The 21,693-nt window shown below is 38.5% G+C and overlaps 1 non-coding gene across 1 annotated transcript; it reads left to right on the plus strand.

Moving 5' to 3' along the window:
* The first annotated feature begins 6,744 nt into the window (after nt 1-6,744).
* LOC112133237 (U6 spliceosomal RNA) lies at nt 6,745-6,850 on the plus strand. The gene has a single exon (XR_002914916.1). It is a non-coding gene; the product is annotated as a U6 spliceosomal RNA (small nuclear RNA).
* Nucleotides 6,851-21,693: the final 14,843 nt, after the last annotated feature.

Raw genomic sequence — 21,693 nt, forward strand, 5'->3', positions numbered from 1 at the left:
CTGACTTTCATGATGCGAATAGTGCCACCATGGCCAATTACAAGCTCCACCATGACATCACTGAGCAAGGCTGGAAAGAGCCATGAAGAATCAGCTCTCTTGAGCCAGTGCAAGCTGGCTCCAGCACACACTGAGCTGCAGGATTGTGTTTAGGGCTAATAGCTATTGGCAAATTCAACACTTGTTGAAAATAGACATCATCGAGTTCTAGAATCCAATGCCTGTTGCTCTATGGCCTGCATTTCGGTCATTGTTTCTCCAGCTTTTTGAAGCAGCTTAGTAAATCTCACCACTGTGGACCCCAGATCCTTTGACTTAATGAAGATTGATGTCTTCATTAGGGTTTGAAAAGGAATGCTTGAACATTTTATTACCTGGTTGCTGGTGCCTAGTACTCTCTGTTCCATTGCCCATCTCCCCCACCTCCTGTGACACATTCCTGAAAGTGCTCCAGGAAAAAAATGTTACAGACTTGGCAGATCAGCGTTTTCTGATTGTGCAATGTCCTTCCTGAGAAACCCCATTCTCCAAAGGCAGTCATTCTGAAACAAGAGCTAGAAATGAGGGTCTAGGCCACCCCCTGGGATGGCAGAATAAGAGGTCAGGTGGTAGTGGACTGGGACAGACTGAATCTATAGGAAATGGCATCCATGTGTGTCTCACCAGTTTTATGGATGTAGAAAAACTGTCAGAGTTCATTGGAAGGAAGAAAGGGACAAAATACTTCACTTTCATTTAGGTTATATTTTGCCCCTTACAAAGTAACTTCATAAACATTATATCATTTGCTCATCACAAGAGACTGATGAGACATACTAATATTGTGAATATAATAAATATAATAATGTAACATATGATTATTGTGTACTATATATTATATAATTATATAATATATGTAATTATATGTTGATATATAATTATAATAAATATTTAATATGTTATATAAAATAATATATATTAGTATGTGATTATATATGTGACTACATGTATGTAAATATATGTAATATATAGTATATATAAGAACATAATAAATGTTAATAATATAGTAAATATGAATATTTATTTTCTGTCTACAGATGAAGACACTGAGAGTCAGGGAAAATAAATGATTTGGTTAGGGTCACACAGATGTTAATGACAGGGGAGGAACTTGAAGTCTGTCTGATTCTAGTCTAAAGCTCTTTCCGTATCAGACTGATGCATGTGTGGGTGTATGTGATGATTCAAGACGGTTTCTATCAGCCTTGATTATTTAATCACACTAGGTGGATTACAAACTACCGGAACTTTTAAACAAGGTGGAAATTATGCTACTCTTAAGAAGCTTCAGTGGGAACCTGGGTGTCAGAAGTTCTCAAAGATATAGATCAGTAATGCCTCACTTATCCAGGCTGGCAGAAAAGGAGATATACTGCAACAATAAAATGTCTATGTGATTGTTCGCATACCTAAAACTTCCAAAGTTTTTATTTTTTGTGGAGACAGAGTCTCATTAAGTTATTCAAGCTGGTCTTGAACTCCTGTCCTCAAGCAAACTTCCAGCCTTGGCCTCCCACAGTGCTGGAATTACAAGCATGAGCCACCAAGCCTGGCCAAAGCTTCTGACTTTTAAAGGACATCATTTAAAATTGTGTTGCACATCACCTTGTATTCCTAAGCATAGAATGCCAGATATAGCTTATTTAACATTTTCTTCTTGACTTAGTGCATCATTGTAAATCTCAATTTGTTTTAGTCTTTTCTTTAATTCACAACCCTCTGGGGCTCTACACTACAAGGTTCCAGTCTGCTGTGCTTTTTGGAGTTCCTGTTTCTTATCTGCTTCTATTGGTGCACTTACCTTTAAGGATTTCTGCTCCCTCTTCTATCTTGTTGGTTTGAATCTGTTAAAAAGTGAGAAAGCAGCTCAGATATCCCAGTTTGATTAGACTTGTTGATCAAGCAGGAGCAGATAAGTTTTAAATAAAGGCTGGATGACCCTTCTGGAGTAAACACTTTCTATCACCTTCCTTAGTTTTAGGGGTTGATAGGGGCTGTTGCAGTGCTGCTCATATCTGTTTACCAGATGAGCTGTCTTGTCACTCAGCTCTGTAGGTGTTGGTGATCAATGGCTTGCAGCTGCACCTTTCACTGAAGGCTTGCCCTTAGCCTACAGGAGCTGATCCACCCAGAAATACCTGAGAGGTTGTTCCCTAACCTCTGGGTGTGGCTTGCAGCCAACCACTAATACAGGGGTATAAAAGCCCAGCCCCCTTGCCTCAAGTTGGGACAATTCTGTGAGGTCATCCTTGTTCTAGTGCTATCTGTGGGACCAGACAGAGACTGAACTGCAGCTGACCACATATCCTCACTTTGCTTCTTCCCGGCCCCGTCTTGCTTCCCTCACTGCCTTACAAGGTTTCACTTGCATGTGCTTGCAGAAGACTCCTGACTCTGCCATTGCAGCCTCTGATGTTGGGATCTTAACCTGAGACAGGAGACTTCCTGCCCCTGCCCTATGTTTTATATTCTCACCTCTATTCTGGAGAGGTAAGATAACAAAAATTCCCTATTCTCCTCCCTCTCCTCCAACTCAGCATTAAGAGAGAAGAGAAGCCTAGTCATGAAAGAATGTAGAATGAGAAAAAAATCATTTTGCAAAAGATATCTTAGAATTTCATTCATTTATCAAATGTTGCTTTAAAGCCTATTATATGAGTCACTGTACTAGGTTCTGAGGATACAAAAATAACAGACACAATCTCCCCTCCCTTCACCCTTTTGAGAACCTCACAGTCTGATGGGGAAACCAACAAGAAATAGGACAATTCCCATACCTCTCGATAAATGCTATTATTGAAGTTAGAACTTATTCATTTAAGAAGTATCTCTAAGCATCCACTATGTGCTAAACATTTGAGGTATAAACTACAGAATCCAAATGCTGGAAAAGATATGAAAAATTTTACTTTGGAAATGATACTGGAGGACGTTCTAGTAGAGCAGGAGGAGTTTATCAGGTGAAGAATATTAGAGATAGTGTTCAGATTGAAGGACAATGTTTTGAAAAGATATAGTGTTCGGTGGGGGGACTGGAACTGAGGAGGAGTTTATCACTGCAGGAGATGAGGAGAGGAAGGCAGGGATGGATGTGAAAAGCTTTCTCTGCCAGGCTAGAAAATTGGGGTTTTATCCTGTAGGTAACTTGGAGCCAAGATAGCCTTATGAAACTAAAAATGTGGTCAAGACCATTTCAGTAGGACCATGACTGTCATCCATAGGACAAATTGGGAAGGAAGCAGGGTGGATGTCCATAGCCCCATCAGTGCACAGCTTGACAAGCAGATGCCTACATCAGGCCTTTGTGTGCAGTGCACCAACTGTGCAACAGTATGTAACAGCCCTAATGACCTGTGATATCATGGCTTACTTATGGCATTTGTGTTTCTTCTATTAGGAAAATGAAGAATTCCTTAAGTTCTCACTTGAAAATTTGATTTGTAAGGGAACTGGAAGTTTTCCTGCTGAGTGCTCCATGTGTAAGAGGTGAGCAGCTACCCATATATGACTCGATAGATCAAGAAACAACCAAGGGAATCTCTGCCCCTGACCCCATATGCTATCAACATTGCCTGAGAGGCCGCCATGGTAGTCCCATTTCCCCTGACTCAGCAGGCTCTCAATCCAGCCTGGGAGATGAGATTTTAAATTTGGGTGGAAGGATGAGAAGGGAGTGGGGAGGGGAGGGTTGAGAAGAGACAATGTGAGGTCACTGAGGCACCATGGGGAAACGGAAGTAGTGGGGATGGGGAAGAGTGTGGAGAGAAGGCAAGAGGTGATAAATCAGAGCTGGAAGGAGGTCATTAATATACATCTTCTTTCCTTCACAATATTGCAGTGGGCAGGCTCTTTCTGCTCAAATTCCATGGTATGTGCCATGCAACAGTTCCTAAGAGCCTTAATGACCCATGTCATCATGGCTTATAGCATCTCATCTAGCCTGGGAGATGGGATTTTAAATAATAGTACCACATATTTTGATTATTTTATTATTGTAGGGAAAATAGATTTTCCCATGCACAGACTAAGTAATTCCTGCCTTTGTTCATGTTTTCCCTAATAATAATATAAACAACAACAATATTCAACATTGTTTGAACAGTTACTCCATGCTTGGCATTGTGCTAAGAGCTTTGCCTGTATTTATCTCACTCAATTCTTCCCCTGAGCCTATGATAGAGTTATTGTTGTTAGTTATTTACTATGAAAGAGGAAAGTGAAGCTTGGAGAGGTGACACAGCTTGCTCAGAATCACACAGTTGGTGAGTGGCACACTCAGGCCAATCTGTCTTGTTTCACAATCAACACTTATACTACTGTGCTCTGTGGCTTCTGCAGCTGTTGGCTCCTTCTTCCACCATTTCAAATGCTTTTCATTCACTTCAGGTTTCCTTCATTGACTTAACTAATATTATTGAGGACCTTCTACATGTATTGGTGCTTTTGTATGGAACTTTCCTACACTGATTTCTACCTTCTTTAAACACTTTCAAGCCTTCAAGGTAGACAGTAAATTTTATTACAGGTTTGTATAGTTCTCTAAATGTTTTCAGTGGCTTTATTTTGTTTTCTTTCCCAAAAGATTTTTCAGTCATTGCCGGGTCAGGGTCAAGCCTTCAAGGTCCTGATCTCCTCACGAGCACCCAACACTGTGTTGGGCTGAAAGCAGGAAGCCCCTGGCCCTTAGCCCCTGACATCAGTGAGGTGAGCCCTGTCCAGTGACTGCATTTTAAGGAAGAAGATATGCATGTGTGGATCAGATAAGGTCTGCGTGATATCTGGAGAAGAAGATGCCCTGTGAGTGAGGATCAGCTATGTTTACCATTTAAATCCACAGAAGCAAGCCAAGATAACAGTCAGAGTCTGTGGACAGAAGTTCATGAAGATCATTGCTTGACAGGTCAGGGTAAAGGTCTCTTTCTTTCAAAATATGTGAAGGGGCAGGAAACGTGTGCACCAGGTGTTTCATCTTCATGGCTGCCTGGGAAAGATAATTCTGTCTACTCGATAAGAACATTGTGCTCCACACATCAGGTTGTTTTCCCAACAGCTATTTTCTGCCTATAAAAATGAGCATTGCTGGCTCCCAGCTTCTTTTTGGAAATCCCTTGGGCCACACACAATAACAAAAGGTATCTTATATTTATACAAAGCTGTCCTCAGAAAAGCTCAAGGACCTGAACAAAGCTTGTTTTCACGTATAAGCGTTCTTATATAATCCCCAAGGGGAAAGGAGCGGAGGGTGACAATTGAGTTAGGAATGTTTTCGTTCCCAGCTAACAAAACGGAAAAGTGAGGCCTCAAGGTGTGACACAGTGATGGTCATGAGCTGGACAGGGAGTCCTTCTTCCCTACTTCCTGTCCAGGGCGCTGCACCCTGGGGAACACTGCCTTGTCAGAAACCCTGGAAGATTTGAAAACCTAGGGGAAACAACTGGAGGGGAGAGACTGGGAGAGAAAGCCCAGCCACGTGGGAAGGCACACTGTAGTCTCACTGCCTTCAGTGACTGGTCCCCACTGGTCAAGATTTTGCAACTGTGAAGTGAGAGTTCCTTTTGTCCTCTGTGGAACTGATCCTAGGGAGAACTTAAAAAAAAAAAAAATCTACCCCAGGTAGTACTTCAATAGGGAGAATTGAATCACCCTCTTTAGGAGTTACAGCTAAATCACAGGAAAGTTGAAAAGCCTGAAAGGCTTGGAAAAGAAGAGCCATCTGAGCAAAGGGCATACTGTAAATATTTATTCCACACTTGGATACAACAGTGAATAAGGCATAAGCCCTGCATCATGTAGCAAGGGAGATAAGCACCAGATAAAGGGACCTGTGAATGCTGGAGAGATACAATGGAAGGGCAGTTACTTTTGACTGTGGCTTTAAGTCAGGACTCTCTGGGGTCCAGAGGGCAGCCTTGCAGCTGAGGCTTGAAAGGTTGGTGAGAACAGTTTTATGAGGTGTCTTCTGCACTGCACTGAGATAGTAGCTCTGCTTTAAAATCGGCTGGGGATCCTTAGAAAACACTCCACCTCTAAATAATCCAATTAAATTGATGAGTGTAGCCCAGGCATTGGTATTGTTGATGAGTTCCTAGGTGGTTTTACAGAGCAACCAAGGTAGACAACCACAAAAAGCGTGTGGGCTTTGGAATTAGACAGTCCTGTTGTAGTATCCTGTGCCCTCGGGCAAGGTCTATGGTGGGCAGTGTGAGTCTTCCACAACTTCACTGTTTCTTCCCACTTCTGCCCACCCCTGTGAAGAAACTCTTCCACGAGAGAATCCCTCCTCTTTGACAAGCTTTCTTTGACTGAGAAACCCTAAATTGGGAATTGGGAAACCTAGCTTCCATCCCAGCTCTGCCAGTGAGGTACTACACAGGCTTGCTGCATCACACAGGGAGATAAAGCAAAGGCACTCAGGATTGTTATTTGCCAGGCACTGTGCCAGGTATCCAACACATCCTGGAGCCTCCATTTCTCCATCCGTTGATGTTTAGAGATCAGTATTTGTAAGTTGTAAAGTCCACTTAATAGGCTATGGCCAGATTTTTTTTTTTTTTAAAAGAAAATGTAATAGAAAAATGTGTACTGCATAGAAGAAGTGCAAGGATTACAAAGTAGAATTTCGTTTCAGTTATAGATGGATGTGTGTATGGAGTCATGATGTAAAATGTGTTTCACATTGTGAGTTGCAAGTTAAAAAATCTGGGAGTGCTCATTTTGGCAGCATATATCCTAAAACTGCAAGAATACAGAGAAGATTCCATGGCCCCTGTGCAAAGATGCACAGCTATCTTGCTATATCTTCACAAACTTTTGAAGCATCTCATCTTTTGTTTTATGTTATGTTTTTCTTAACCACAATAAGAAAAAAAAGTTTGAGAACCATGGGATTATATGCTTTCTAGGACCCCTTTCCTTCTACTCTATAGCCCAGAGCTATGCAGCCTATATGTAACCTTTCTGTGACCAGCCTTTCTGTGACCTCCTTTTAGTTAAATGCCATGTAATTCTGACCAATCATTTATGTTTTCAAGAGGGAGGCAGGACGTTGTACTGGTTAAAAGCACCATTTTGAGTTAGCTAAGTCAATGCTTGATTGAATTTCTTCACTTATTAATTGAATGACCCAGAAAATGTACATAACCTCCATCAGCTTTAGGTTTCTTGCATGAGATGATAACACCCAGGACACATGATGGCTATAAGGTTAAATGAAATGCTGTAGGAAAAACCCTTAGCACAAACCACCTTGCTCATAGAAGTGCTCGGTGTGTGGTAGCAATTATTACCTGACTTCCCACCACACCCAGATTTTAAGGTACAGTCTGTAATTTAGTGCCTGGCATATATGAAGTCATAAATTGTAAAAAAGGATTCCAGCCTGAAGCAGACTCTCATGTTGAAGAACAGCTGTTCTCTGTTGGCAGGCTCTGTTGACATACAGGTCTTCGGAGGAGAGTCAGAGCACTCTGCAAGTGTCCTCTACCTACACATCCCCTCCAGGCTTTTCTTCTGGCATGGCCAGTGAGCCCTGGGAAGGCAAAGGCAGAAGGAGGTGGGTCCTGGCTACGGTTTGCTCCAAGGACCAAAACGACCCTTTTTCGGCGCTATCAAAATCAACAGACAGATAGATACTGGGGATCAGCTGTGTCACAAACTGGGCATCTGGCTGAAAAGGTTTCAGAAAGAAGCACAAACAAAGAAATGAGAAAGAGCTGGTGGCCAGAACATTAAGAAACTGGGTGTGAGACTCAGACTTTCGACCAGAAATAAATGGATGTCATCAAACTGTAAACAAATAAGCAACTCAGTAGGTCCTAATTGCCTCAGAAATAGGCTGGGAACCAAGGCATCACCTTATAAATGATTCATTTCAGGAAATACCCACTAATCAATTACTAGGGCTTCTGTGTAATAGTTTCCCCAGATTTATAGGTGGTGAACGTGTGAATTGGATCATTGATTCTAGAATGAGATAAGCAGCAATACTGGTAACCTAATCTACTTAATCCAACTAGCTACAGAGACATTAGCTGCCCTTAGTGGAAGCCAGCCAATTGCCAAAGAGTGAAAAGAAATCCATTCATCACGGCAGAGCCTCACCAGCCCAATCTCCCTAGGGCATTCAGTTATGCTGAGAAGATGTTGATGGAGAAGAGGATAATGACCCATAAACAGATATATGGGAAAGAGGGGAGGGGGTGATGGGGGAGGGGGAGGAAGCCTCCTGAAATTGCACTGGAAAAAAAATGGGTCTTAAAATGATAAAAAACATTTAAAAGAAACATACAAATAGTATTACAAAGAGGATTGTTGAAAGTAGCATTAGCTGCAAGTGTATATGCATATTTCTAAAAAGAAAACTTGGTTTGAAATTATATAGTAAAAAACAAAATGTATGTGAATAGTGTTGCCCCACCTAGAACTATGTTGCTAACACAATGGTTTTTCAGGAAAGAAAAGGCAAGGATGCCTGGAAATAGCTGCATCTACTCAGCCCCCATCCCAAGCAATCAAATGAAGTCCAGGAAATTCCATATATAACTAGAAGAATAGACATCCTGGAGCATTTTTGCCACAGTTAAGATTAGCGGAAACAGACCCCCATCAAAGCTAGTAACGAAGAACTAAAGGTGAACAAACTGTGGTGGGTCCCCCTGCCTCTCTCCTGAAAAGGTGGTAGCCACGCAGGCCGGATGGATGCAACTAGGGCATGGGCAGTTGCCTTGGCTGTGCTAACAGTCTTTTGTTGTGAGCCCACCCCCATTCAACAGCAACACAGGGGAACCTACTTCTCCAAGGAAATAATGAAAACAAAGGTGGCCAGAGCTCAGCGTATCCTCCTGATTCATCCTCACAATCCCTAGAAGTGGTTGTTAAATAGCAATGGTTTATGATTAGCACTTTTGGGATCTTGTTTGAGAAATCCTTCCCTCTCCAGAGGTCATAAAGATATTCCCCTATATTTTTTCTAAAGTAAAAATTTTCCTTCTCTATGGAATTAAAAGACACAAAAAGCAGAAAGCAAAAGGAAGAGATTAATAAATTTCACTTCATTAAAATAAAGAATTTCTGTTTACCAAAAATAGCACAAGGAGAGTAAAATGGTCAGCCTCAAAGTGGAAGAAAACCTTTACACTACATCTAACTGACAAAGAAGGGACTAGGACCTGGAATATATAAAGAATGACTATAATCCATTGAAAGATGCGACCAAAACATTATTAGGTAATTCACAAAAGAAATATAAATGACTATTCAGCATATTTACAGTCCCTCAACTTCATTAGGAATCAGAGAAATGCAGATTTGCAAATTAGAATTATAATATCATTTTATACCTACTAGATGTACAAAAAATTATGAAGTCTGACAGTATTAAGTATTAATGAGGATGTGGAAAAACAGAATCTTACGTACTGCTGTTGAGACTGTAAATTAGTACATTTTCTTTGAAAAACAATTCGGCATTATCAATCACAGGTAAAGATGACATTCCTATGACCCAGCAATTTCACTCCTAGATATGTACCCTAGAGAAACTCTTGCACATGTGCACACCAGGAGATATGTATAAGACTGTTCATGGGAGTGGATTAGCTACAAAAATTAGCTGGGTGTCACGGTCATGGCACGTGCCTGTACTCCCAGCTACTCAGGACGCTGAGGCAAGAGAATCGCTTGAATCTGGGAGGTGGAGGTTGCAGTGAGCCAAGATCGCACCACTGCACTTGAGCCTGGGCCACAGAGCAAGACCCCATCTCCAAAAAAAAAAAGGGAAAAAGAAAAAAAAGTGTATTCACAAACACACAAGCAAAGCTAAACAAATGCTGTCAGGGAATACTTACATTGTAGTCAACTAATTTTTAAAAGCAAGGGTATGATAAACACAAAATTCAGGGTGACAGTTATGTCTGAGGGGAGGAGGATGGGAGTTGGGTTAGCTTCAATTGTATGGTTAATTTGGGGCTTCTTTAGTCGGTGGCGGGTCAGAGTGAGTTCATACTTTTGCACATATTCTGTTGTAGGCACAGACTGTTTCATAATAAATTATTCTCGAACTCCTGGCCTCCAGCAATCCTCCTGCCTCAGCCTTCCAAAGTACTGGGAATACAGGCGCGAGCAACTAAGCCTAGCAAACACTTTGAATTTTAAATTGTTATTAAGAGACCCAGTGCTTGGAGTCTTGGCATCTTTAGACTTTATAATCCTAGCACCACTCATATAGCTACAACCCCTTTTAAAATGGCTATTTCTCTGTAGTCCCAGCTACTCGGGAGGCTGAGGCAGGAGAAGGGCGTGAGCCCGGGAGGCGGAGCTTGCAGTGAGCCGCGATCGCGCCACTGCACTCCAGCCTGGGCGAAAGAACGAGACTCCGTCCCAAAAAAGACTCTTTCTATCTTTTGTATCTTTGGGTTTTACCCATCCTCCCAAAAGGATTATATAGTTAACTAGATGGCAGGACTTTGAAGGCAGGAACTCTGTTTTATTCATCTTTGTATGCCTAAGAGTTGGAAAAAGATGTGCTTTCTAAGTTTTTAAAAATCTTTTAATTTTGAAATAAATTCACAGAAAGTTATAAAAATAATACAGAGAGGTTCCATTTACGTTTCACTCAATTTCTCTCAATGATTATAGCTTATACAGCTATAAAGCAATATTAAAACCAGGAATCTACCATTGGTACAATGCCTGTGCATAGTTCATACTGTTTTATCATGTATGTAGATTCACATAACCATCACTGAAGTCAAGACACAGAGCTGTTCCATCACCACAAATATCTCCCTTAGGCTACCCCTTTGTAATCAAACCCAGCCCCTTCTCACATCATCCCTAGCCCCTGGCAGCCACTACTCTGCTTTCCACTTTCGTAATTTTGTCATTTTGACAATGTAATGCAAATGGAATTACATGGTATATGACTTTTTAATTTTTTTTGATACAGGGTCTCATTCTGTCACCCAGGCATGCACCCAGTGCATGATCATGGCTCACTGCAGCCTTGACCTCCTGGGCTTAAGTGATCCTCTCACCTCAGCCTCTAGCTGGGACTATACATGCATATGCCACCACACCTAGCTGTTTTTTTTTTTTTAAAGTTGTAGAGATGGGAATCTCACTATATTGCTCAGGCTGTTCTTGAACTCCTGGCCTGAAGTAATCCTCCTATGTCAGCCTCCCAAAGCATTGGGATTACAGGTATGAGACACTGTGCCTGGCTGGTATATAACTTTTTGAGGTTGGCTTTTTTCACTGACAAAAATGCCCTTGAGCATTGAGTTGGGTCATTAAAAAAAAAAAAAAAACAAAAAACCATTCTGCCAACCTCTGCCTTTTAATTGGTGCATTCAGATCATTTATGATAATGTAATTAATATGTTAGAGCTTAAGTATATCATTTTATGTTTTCAGTTTATTTTCTTTTTGTTCTTTAGATTGGGTGATTTCTATTGTTCTACTTTCATGTTCATTGATTCTTCCCTCTCTCCTCTCTATTGTGTTGTTGAGCCCATCCAATGAATATTTTATTTCAGTTATTGTGGTTTTTAGTTCAGATTTCAATTTGGTTCTTTGTTATATCTTTTATTTCTTTGCTGAGACTTTCTGTTTTTTCATTTAAGTATGTTTGTAATTACACATTAAAATATTTTTATGATAGCTGCTTTAAAATCTTTGCCAGATAAATTCAACATTTATGTCATTTCTATGTTTTTAAATATTTTTAACGTTTTTATTGCATGTACTTTTTTATGATTTCAAAAATTTACTGTAACATATAGCCTTATAGATCATAGCAATAATTTTATTTTTCCTTTTTCTAATTTCATTTTTTTAATGTTCAGGGGGTACATATGCAGGATGTGCAGGTTTGTTACATAGGTAAATCTGTGCCATGATGGTTTGCTCCACAGATCATCCCATCACCCCGATATTAAGCCCAGCATCCATTAGCCTTTCCTGATACTCTCCCTCCTGATGCTCCTCCCCCACCACCCTCCCACAGGCCCCAGTGTGTGCTGTATCCCATCATGTGTCCATGTGTTCTCATCATTCAGCAACCATTTGTAAGTGAGATCATGCAATATTTGGGCTTCTGTTCCTGCATTAGTTTGCTGAGGATAACAGCCTTCTGCTCCATCCATGTCCCTGCAAAGGACATGATCTCATACTGTTTATGGCTGCATAGTATTCCATGGTGTATATGTACCACAGTTCTTTATCCAGTCTATCATTGATGGGAATTTAGGTTGATTCCATGCCTTTGTTATTGTGAATAGTGCTGCAATGAACATACTTTTCTCCAATCAGAGATTAAAATAGCTACATCTTACTTGTTTTGTTTGTTTCTTTAAACCATCTTACTACAAGGAAAGGATCAACAGAAGCTGGGTCTCTGTGAGAAATTCCATGTCATTATAATTCCTGATCCTGTATATTAAAATGATATACTTCACAAAAAGCCCGGTATTTGTTATAGTCATTAGGGATATACCGTTAAGCATAACTTGGTGTTTTGATGTTTGCAATAATGCAATATGCTGGGGTCTTCATTTATCATAATGAATACTCAGTGGGCTTTTTCAATCTGGAGACTTGTTTCTGTGGTTCTAGGAAATTTCCTTGTTTTATTTCTTCCATAATATTTTCCCCACCATTCTTGGTGTTTGCTGTTTTGGAACTTCTATCTGTAGGATATAGTGGACTGTTTCTTTCAATTCTCTAGTAATAACTTTTATATTCTCTTTGGTTCTCTGTTTGAAATGCTTGTTCTCTGGTGTTGTGAAGAAATAGCACTTGAACATAAATTTAATTTACTCAGTAAGACCATTTTTATTTCCTGCAGAAAGGGTACACTCGCCAGCAGTTTTGCCTCAAGAGTATACCACCGAACAAAGGAAACAGGGTCATTTATAACCTGACACGTCCACTCTACTGCTGTGTCCATTTTCCATTGGCTGGAACGGAACCTCACATTCTGTATTTGTCTTGATTAGCTAGTAACTTAGAACTTTTTAAAAGAGGCAAAGGTAGAGGAGAGCAAAGGAAGGAGGAAGCAACTTGTGGAATGCTGAGAAAGGCAGAAACACCTTTAAATAAGGAAGAGGAACAGGCTATGACCTAATGCTTGCTTGGACCAGTATAAGTATGCCAGGGCAAATATTTAGGCTAAATTGCGGGAGCTAAGAACATAAAGTACTTTCATTTCTTTATTACAGCTAGCAGATATTTAGGAATGTTAGCACAGGTCTTTGAACACATTTTGCTTCTAAGAGAAGTAATTATTTATTTCTAATTAAATGGGGAGGAAAGTCTTTGAAGAAGAACCTCTACTTTACTTTTTACATTTGCTAATCTTTTCTTACGTTATCTTCCATATTTTATACCTTTATGTCTTTAGAAAATTTTTAATTTTATTTTTCAGACATTTTATTAAATTTTCATTTCTGCTTTCCTACTTTTAATATTCAAGATTTATTTCCTGACTGTTTTTGGTTTGAAGGTTATATTAGCCTCATGAAACTTCATGAAATGAGGTGGATGGGTTTTTTCTTTTCCTTTTTTCTGTTCCTGAAAGAGTTGTGTAAGATTAGAATCACAAGTTGAGCATCCCTAATATGATGCTGGATAGTGAGGGATTGCCCTAGTATCCAAAATCCAAAATCTGAGGATCTCCAAATCCAAACTTTTTGAGTGTTGACATGATGTTCAAAGGGAATGCTCATTGGAGCATTTCAGGTTTAGGATTTTCAGATTTGGGATGCTCAACTGGTACAATGCAAATATTCTGAAACTCCCCCCACCCCCACCTCAAAAAAATCAAAATTTGAAACATTTCTGGTCCCAAACATTGTATTTTTAAAAAATTTTTATTTATTTATTTATTTTGAGACAGAGTCTCACTCTGTTGCCCAGACTGGAGTGCAGTGGTGTGATCTTGGCTCACTGCAATCTCTGCCTCCTGGGTTCAAGCGATTCTCCTGCCTCAGCTTCCTGAGTAGCTGGGATTACAGGCATGCGGCACCACACCTGGCTAATATATATATATATAATATATATATATTTTTTTAGTAGAGATAAGAGTTTCACCATGTGGCCAGGCTGATCTCGAACTTCTGACCTCAGGTGATCCGACCACCTCCGCCTCCCAAATTGCTGGGATTACAGGTGTGAGCCACTGCACCCGGCCACCAAACATTTTAAATAAGGGATACTCAGCTGGTATCTGTTCTCTGAGTGTTTGGTACAACTCACTGGTAAAATGTTCAAGAATTAGTTTCACTTTGCAAAAATATTAAAAATTACTGATTTTGTTTCTTTAATAAATGTAGGATTATTCAGATTTTCTGTCTTCCTGAATTAGTTTTCTCATTTTTTCCCTGAGATGTGTTTATATATCTTAGTTTTCTAATTTACTTGTTACTAATGTTCACTTGTTATCCTGTCACTCTTCTGCATTGGTAATTATGTTTGATTAATTATTTCAAATAGTGTTTATTTTTTCCTTTTCGTTTCTTCATAATATCTTCAGAGGTTTGTTAATTAGTTTTTTCAAAGAACTCACATTTGCTTTAATGATATTCTCTAGTTAATCTGTTTACCATTTCATTAGCTTTAGCTTTTATATTTACTACTTTTTCTACTTTAGCTTTTATATTTATCATTTTTCTACTTTATATATATTCTGTTACTAACTTCTTAAGTTATATATTTGGCTTGCTAACTTGTTAGTCTTTATTTTTTAGAAAAGCATTTTCCCCTAAATTTTGCCCTAAGCTTTGGTTTTGCTGTGTCACATATGTTTTTATTCTCTTTTCATGCTAAAAATTAAAAACAATTGTTAAATGATTTATTCTTTGACTGGAGTTATTCGGAAGCACGTGCTTAATTTTTTTAAAAAAGAGTTTGGTTGTTTCATTATTGATTTCTGATATAATTGCATTTTAGTCAGATAACTTTTGTGTAAATTCTGATTTCTTGAAATTCTTTGAGATTTATTTAATGGCCTTACACATATTCAATTTTCATATGTGTTCTGTGTAAGTTTAAAAAAATGCCAATTTACCAAATTTTAGATACATTCTTTCATATATCATCATTATATCAAACCAGTTAATTAATTATATTAGTCAAGTTCATATTCTTACTGGTTACTTTGCCTACCTGATCACTCAGTTACCAATGGAGATATATTAAAATCTCTTACTATAATGATGGATGTATCAATTTTATATTTGTTACACCTTATTAGCAACTTTAACTTTTAAAAAACTATGTAGTGATTTATTGCTTTAAACAATGTTTTGCTCCTTTAAGTTGATTTTGTCTGATGTCAATTTAGATTTTATTTAGTATTTGCATGATAATAGTCATCCTTTTAGTCTCAGTCTATTTACGTCGCTAGTTTTTAATTGGCAGTCTTGCAAGTAACATACTGGTGAATGTTTTTTTAAATCTAGTCTGACAGTCTTTGGCTTTTAACTGGCACATTTATGCATTTACATTTATTGTGATTACAGCTATATTTAGATTTATTTTACTTTTTATGTTGTGTTTTCTATTTGTCTTTATTTCTATTTCTATTTCATATGTCTTTTCCTCTTCTTAAATACTTTCTTTTGAATTTCGTTTGTTTTCCCATTTCATTTTTCTCCTCAATTAATTGCAAATTATATCTTTATTTTTATTGTTTAAATGATTCCCTAGAAATTTAGAATGTATTTTAATTTAGCAAAGGCTAAAATTGATTCATTCACTTATTCTTTTCCCAAATAATATAAACAACTTAAGACACCCTTAATTCTGTTCACTCCATCCCACCTTATGAGTAACTGCTATTATTATCCAGTATTTTAGTTCTTGTAGTCTTTAAGCCCTCAAATTACAGAGTTGCTTTAGATTAATCCACTCATTTAACATTTTGTTTGCTTACTGTTTCTTCTTACATCTCAGGCTTCCCTGGGGGCTCATTTTCCTTCTTTCTGGAGTAAATCTTTTATACATTCCTTTAAAAAGAATCTCTCAATTTTTATTTTCTAAAAATATTTTTATTTTGCTATTGTTCTTGGAAGATCATTTCTGTGGTAATATCATTCTAGGTTGATGTTTTTTTCCTCTCTGCTTAAAAAAAATCCATTATTTTCTGATTTTTTTGTGACTATTGAGAATAGGCCCTACTTTCTCTATTGAGCAATTAGATGTCAATCAAATTTGTACCTATATCGGTAATCTGACTTGTTCTCTGGCTCCTTTTATGATTTTCTTTCTTTTTTTCATTAAAAAAATTATATTCCCTTCTCTTTTCCTCCCTTCTTCTTTCCCTCCCTCTTTCTTTCCTTCTTTGTTTTGATATTCTGCAGTATCTTACAATGTATCTAGTATCTAGCCTTGAATCTCTTTTTATTTATTCTGCTTTACTTGGTTTTCTATGTCTGAGGATTTCTGCCTCATACATTTGGGAAAATTCTTATTCACCATCTCTTTAAATATTGCCTTCTTCTACATTTTCTCTACTACCTCTTTCTTATACTCTGATAAGCTAGATGGTACATCTCTTAATTATAGTCTCCATGTCATGTTTCCCCCAAATATACATGTTCATTTTTATTTTATTTTGTTAAAAAAAATTCAGTACCTGGAAATCAACATTTTATTTTTTTAAAAAAGGATTGATAGCTTAAAACTTGCAGGGTTCTGTTAGTTTTATAAATATGTATGTTCAAAATATTTTGATTAAGAACATTTTAATCACAAGGCCAGCATATGTTACTATGAATCCAGTTGAAATCCAGACCAGTAAAGATTTAGTTATACAGCTTGTGATCTTTTCTGGGATTGAAACATCACACAGGAAAAAGTCTTGTCTGGTACAGTTGCTTGTAATTGCACTTTCCTCTCCATTGCTCAAGTCCTTATTTCAGGAGCTCTAATCCAATTTTCTCAGACCCCATCTCCCTACTGGCCAACAAAGGTTTCATGCTGGGTCTTGCAAAATTAAGCTATAAGCTTTTCTTCCACCAAAGGTTTGAATCTGAGCACAGATGTCAGAGTTAATCCAGTCACCCCAGGCCCTCTTAAACCCATAGAAAAGTAGATTTGTCTTACTGCCTTTTTAATGGTGTGGAATTTTCCTCTGCTCGGCAGCCCTCCTCACTTTGTTGGTTATACCTAATTGGGTTTATCTTTTTCTGAACCAACATCATGGGAAGACCTTTCGGCAAGTGGACTGTATTTCTTTTTAGGGCTTAAAATGTGGCTCATAGACATCTCTAGAGACTAAATATCCACTGGGAATCCTTATCCCACTCTACTTGTTTGTTCTGAAAACAAAACTGTCATCAGTCACCCTGGAAAACAGAACCTGGGGTCTTAAGGATGTTGTAGCAGTTACATGATATTACAGCTAAACTGAGTATGCCCAGTGGTGTTAATTGGGGTCAACTTCCAACATGCTTTTGAGGTCTATGATGCTACCACTACAACCCAGGTCTCTGAAAGGGTGCAAAGTTATCAACAGTTCAACTAGGTCCATGGTCTTTTAGATAAGTCACTTACTCTCATAAGTGAACATCTAATTTGAGGTCAGGTTTCCTAACTAAGCATTTGGCTTTCAGAGCAATCTCTAGTAAATTTCTTATATTCCTGGTTCTTGGCAGTAGAGTTTAAATAATATAGAAATACTTATTTCAAATCCTGACTGTAACACTTTTAATTGTGTGACCTTGGGCAAGTTATTGAAACTCCATTAATTTTTCATCTGCAAAATTGAGACAGTGTTGCTCACCTCAAAGGTTTGTTGTGAGGACTAAGGAAACTGATGTATGTAAAACACCTACTATATACATGCTCAATAGGTAGTAGTTCTGATTGCCTTATTGAAAAGATCATGTCCTTAGTTCTGCCAAAAATAGCTTGCTGACTTATTGCCAAGAAATATGGGCTACAGATTTAGGTTCAAAATTGTATGGAAAGCAAGAACCACCAGCCAAGTTGGAGACTGGCAGACTGATTTCCTATACTCATCTTGGCCAGGTATTTGGTAGACATGTTGCAATATTGCAGAAAATGTGAAACCAAGGGGAGAACTGGCAGAACATGAAACAGGTTGGAGTTATGCAATTGTTTTGCAGCCCTGGTCCTCTCTGTTGCCACAGCTCGAGTCCACAATTCCTCATTGTGTACCAGGTCTCTGCTGCCTGCAGCTCCTCTTTCTTCTCACTCTATGATTTATGAGGTCATTTTGTCATGTGGGTCAGAAGATGGGGCCTAAGGCACCGAAAAGAGCTATGTTGAGTGCCATGGTGGTGACAGAGGCATGCTAAAAAATGACCATAAGAGACCAGCTAGATTATATGCTAGATGCTGCACTAGGAGCCTAACCAACAATGGCCCATGAGACACGGTCTCTGTTCTCAAGGAGTTCACCACAATTGAATGGATGGGACAGACAAATGTACAGACAGCGTCACTGTAGAGCAGTGGGTGACTCTTCTGGGAGGTCAGAGAAAGGGACATGAGTGCTGAGAAGTAAAGGTGTATATAAGGAGGTAGCCAGAAAGAGCAGACATGTGTGTGCATGCATGTACTGTGTTTAGGTAGGAGCAGGAGAGTGGGGAAGAGACAAGATAAGATGCATTTGAAAACTGTACCTGCTGTGAGGATACACCTGGTGCGGGCTGGGAGGTGAGAAGGAGTAAGGGATATTTGAGAAGCTGTTTGCTCAACTGCGATTGGTGCCACTGGTGTCACATAAGGGGCTCTGTTATCTACAGAGGATTCCCTAGTGACCTGCACAGGAACGAGGAAGAGTCTTCTGCCATGAAGACCCTACTGTTAGAGCGAAATCCTTTTTTCACTACTTCTCTTTGGTGTTCTTTTTTCTTGTCTCTTCCTCTTCCACCACCTCCCAAATGTTTGTTTGTTTTCGCATCCCCTGTGCTTTGTTGAGAGGTTTTGCTGCGATGTGGGAAATCCCAGGGAACAAACCCACAGCGGTCAGGTCTAGGGTGAGGTCCTAGACCTTCCTTTCAAGGGGCACCTATTAACCGGGCACAAACACTTGCTCAGCTCCATGCGGCATTGAGCCCCTCCTTTCGCATTCAACCCTGATCTCTGAGGGCCTCTTTACCAGCTTCCCTCTAGGAGAAGATTTTTCTTTTAGCCCCTACTCAGAAAAAGAACCATAGTGCCTCTTCCAGCATCTCAGTTCTCCCTCTCAACTCCTAACTGAAGCTGTTTCACAGTCACCTGGTCTAGACTGGGAAAAGCACCTCTGTCTCTGAAACAATAGTCAGTTTCTCTCTCCTTTCCACCTGCTTTCTTTCTCTATCTCCTTTGTCTCTCTCTTCCATCTCCCCTTACCCTAATCCCACACAAAAAAGTCTCTTGGCTGTCCCTCTCTTCAACTTTTACAACTTTTATCATGACCACCTCCACTCCCAGATTCCTGGTCTCTCAGCCTTTTCTGTGCAATCCCAAATTCATATACTTTTCTAAAAATGTAATTAACTGATATTTATTGAGAACATAATATGTACTAGAGGCTTTATATACATTAACTCATGTAATCATTGAAAAAAAATCATGTGGAGTAGGTGTTATTATCAGTATTTTTTAAATGAGGAAATGGAAGTTCAAAGGTATATGATAATTTGCCCAAGATCACAAACTAGTGATTTCAGCAGAGCTAAAATTCAAATCAGGTCTGACTCAAAAGCTCATGAGTTTCACTTTGCATTTTATACATTTTTTTCTGATTATGAAATGTTTTCATAGAAAATGTGAATAACTCAGAAAAATAAAGATGCACCCTCCTATATTTCTACATCCTGATTATTACTATTTATGATTTCTGTTCTGTCCTTATCTTATGCAGTTTAACATACATAGTTATGAAATTGGCACATATATATGAGTATATATTAATATATTATGCATATATATACACATAATATTCTGTACTATTTTTACCTAGCATTATCTTATTTTTCATATCACTAGATAGTTCTCAAAAATGAAATTTTAAAAGAAAAAACAAAACGAGATTTTAAAAGAAAAAATAAAAAACAGAAACATGTTTGAATATAATATGCTGTATTATATTCAACCATGTTTCTATTATTAGTGTTTTATTTTTTCATTTAAAAACTTTATAAGTAATGCTGGGATAATAATACTTATAAAAAAGTTTTGGAGCTCCTATTTGATTATTTTTTAAATATTGGAAGTAAACATTTTAGGTGTATAATACTTTCAAGATTCTTGACCTATGTCCACAAATTAAATTCAAGAAAAACTATACTTATTCACATTGTTATCAGAAATATATAAAGTCATCTCCCAGAAACCTTCTAACAATAAACTCTTAAAAATATTTGTCAGTTGCTTGCTGACAACAATTACATCACTGTTTAGATTTGTAAATTCTTGGATTCCTATTAAATATAATATTTTTCAAATGTTTACTGATCATTTACATTTCTTCTCAGTTTCTTTTTTTTAGAGCAGGGGTTGGCAAACTACAGCCGATGGGCCAAATCTGTTTTTGTAAATAAAATTTCATAGGGTCTCAGCCATACTCTTTCGTTTATGGAAATGCTCCCTTGCAGTTCTGCAGAGTTGGGTAGTCATGATAGAAACTGTAGGGTTCCATAAATCCTAGATTATTTCCTAGATGGACCTTTATAGGAATGTTTACCCATCCCTGTTCTAGAGAACAGACTCCTGTATTTGTCAATCTCTTATTCCCTTTGTCTTGGGTTTTCAGTACTTTCCCTATATGTCTCAGGCTGATTTTTTTTTTTTTTTTTTTTAACTCTCTTACTGTCAGTAAGAGAGACATGTCTGGACTAGATGTTTGCCAATAGGTAGGATGCAGGGATTTCCCTCCGTCGCCCTTGTTGACCACCAGCCTGCTTGTTGAATCAGAAAAGTGATTGTGTATTTTGTTGTCTAATTTCCAGCGTCCAGCTGGTGCTCATGTAACATAGTTCTGGGTTCCAAGGGAGGATTTTCTGTCTTCGTCCATAGATTGTTTCTCTAATATAAATCATTAATAAAGTCATTGGTAATTCTATTGCTTTTGAAAGACAATACAATTTTTAAAAGCATGGACCCTAGAACCAGATTGTTTGGTTGAAAGGTCAGGTCTGCTACTTACTAGTGGTGTGAATCTGGATACATTATTTTTTCCTTGTGCCACTTTCTCATCATCTGTAAAAATCATAGGGCTTATGCTATTACATTCCTCACAAGGGACATGGAGGAGACAGTGCTCATTGAGATATTCATGAGCTTCCCAACATTTCCCAGCCTCCCTTACTGTGACTGGGGCCATTTGACTAGTTCTAACTGGTGGACTGGGGGTAGAAGTATCATGTGTCATTGCAAGGCTGAGGCGGTTAAGAGCTGCTTTGCCTTCTACCACAGAGCACATGGTGGTATCACAAGATGGAGAGAGCCTGAATCCTTGAGTTACCAGGTAGAAGAGACTCTCTGCTTGCCTAAATCAAACTTGGCATGAGCAAGAAATAAACTCGTGTTGTGCTAACTTAATTACTGAGATTTTGGAGTTTTACATTTCTTTTTCCTACAGCATAGTTTATGCTAGTCTAATATAGGATTGTCCTCAGAACTAATTAATACATAAAATGCACA

This window comes from Pongo abelii, chromosome 3, assembly GCF_028885655.2.
Source record: "Pongo abelii isolate AG06213 chromosome 3, NHGRI_mPonAbe1-v2.0_pri, whole genome shotgun sequence".
NCBI lineage: Eukaryota > Metazoa > Chordata > Mammalia > Primates > Hominidae > Pongo > Pongo abelii.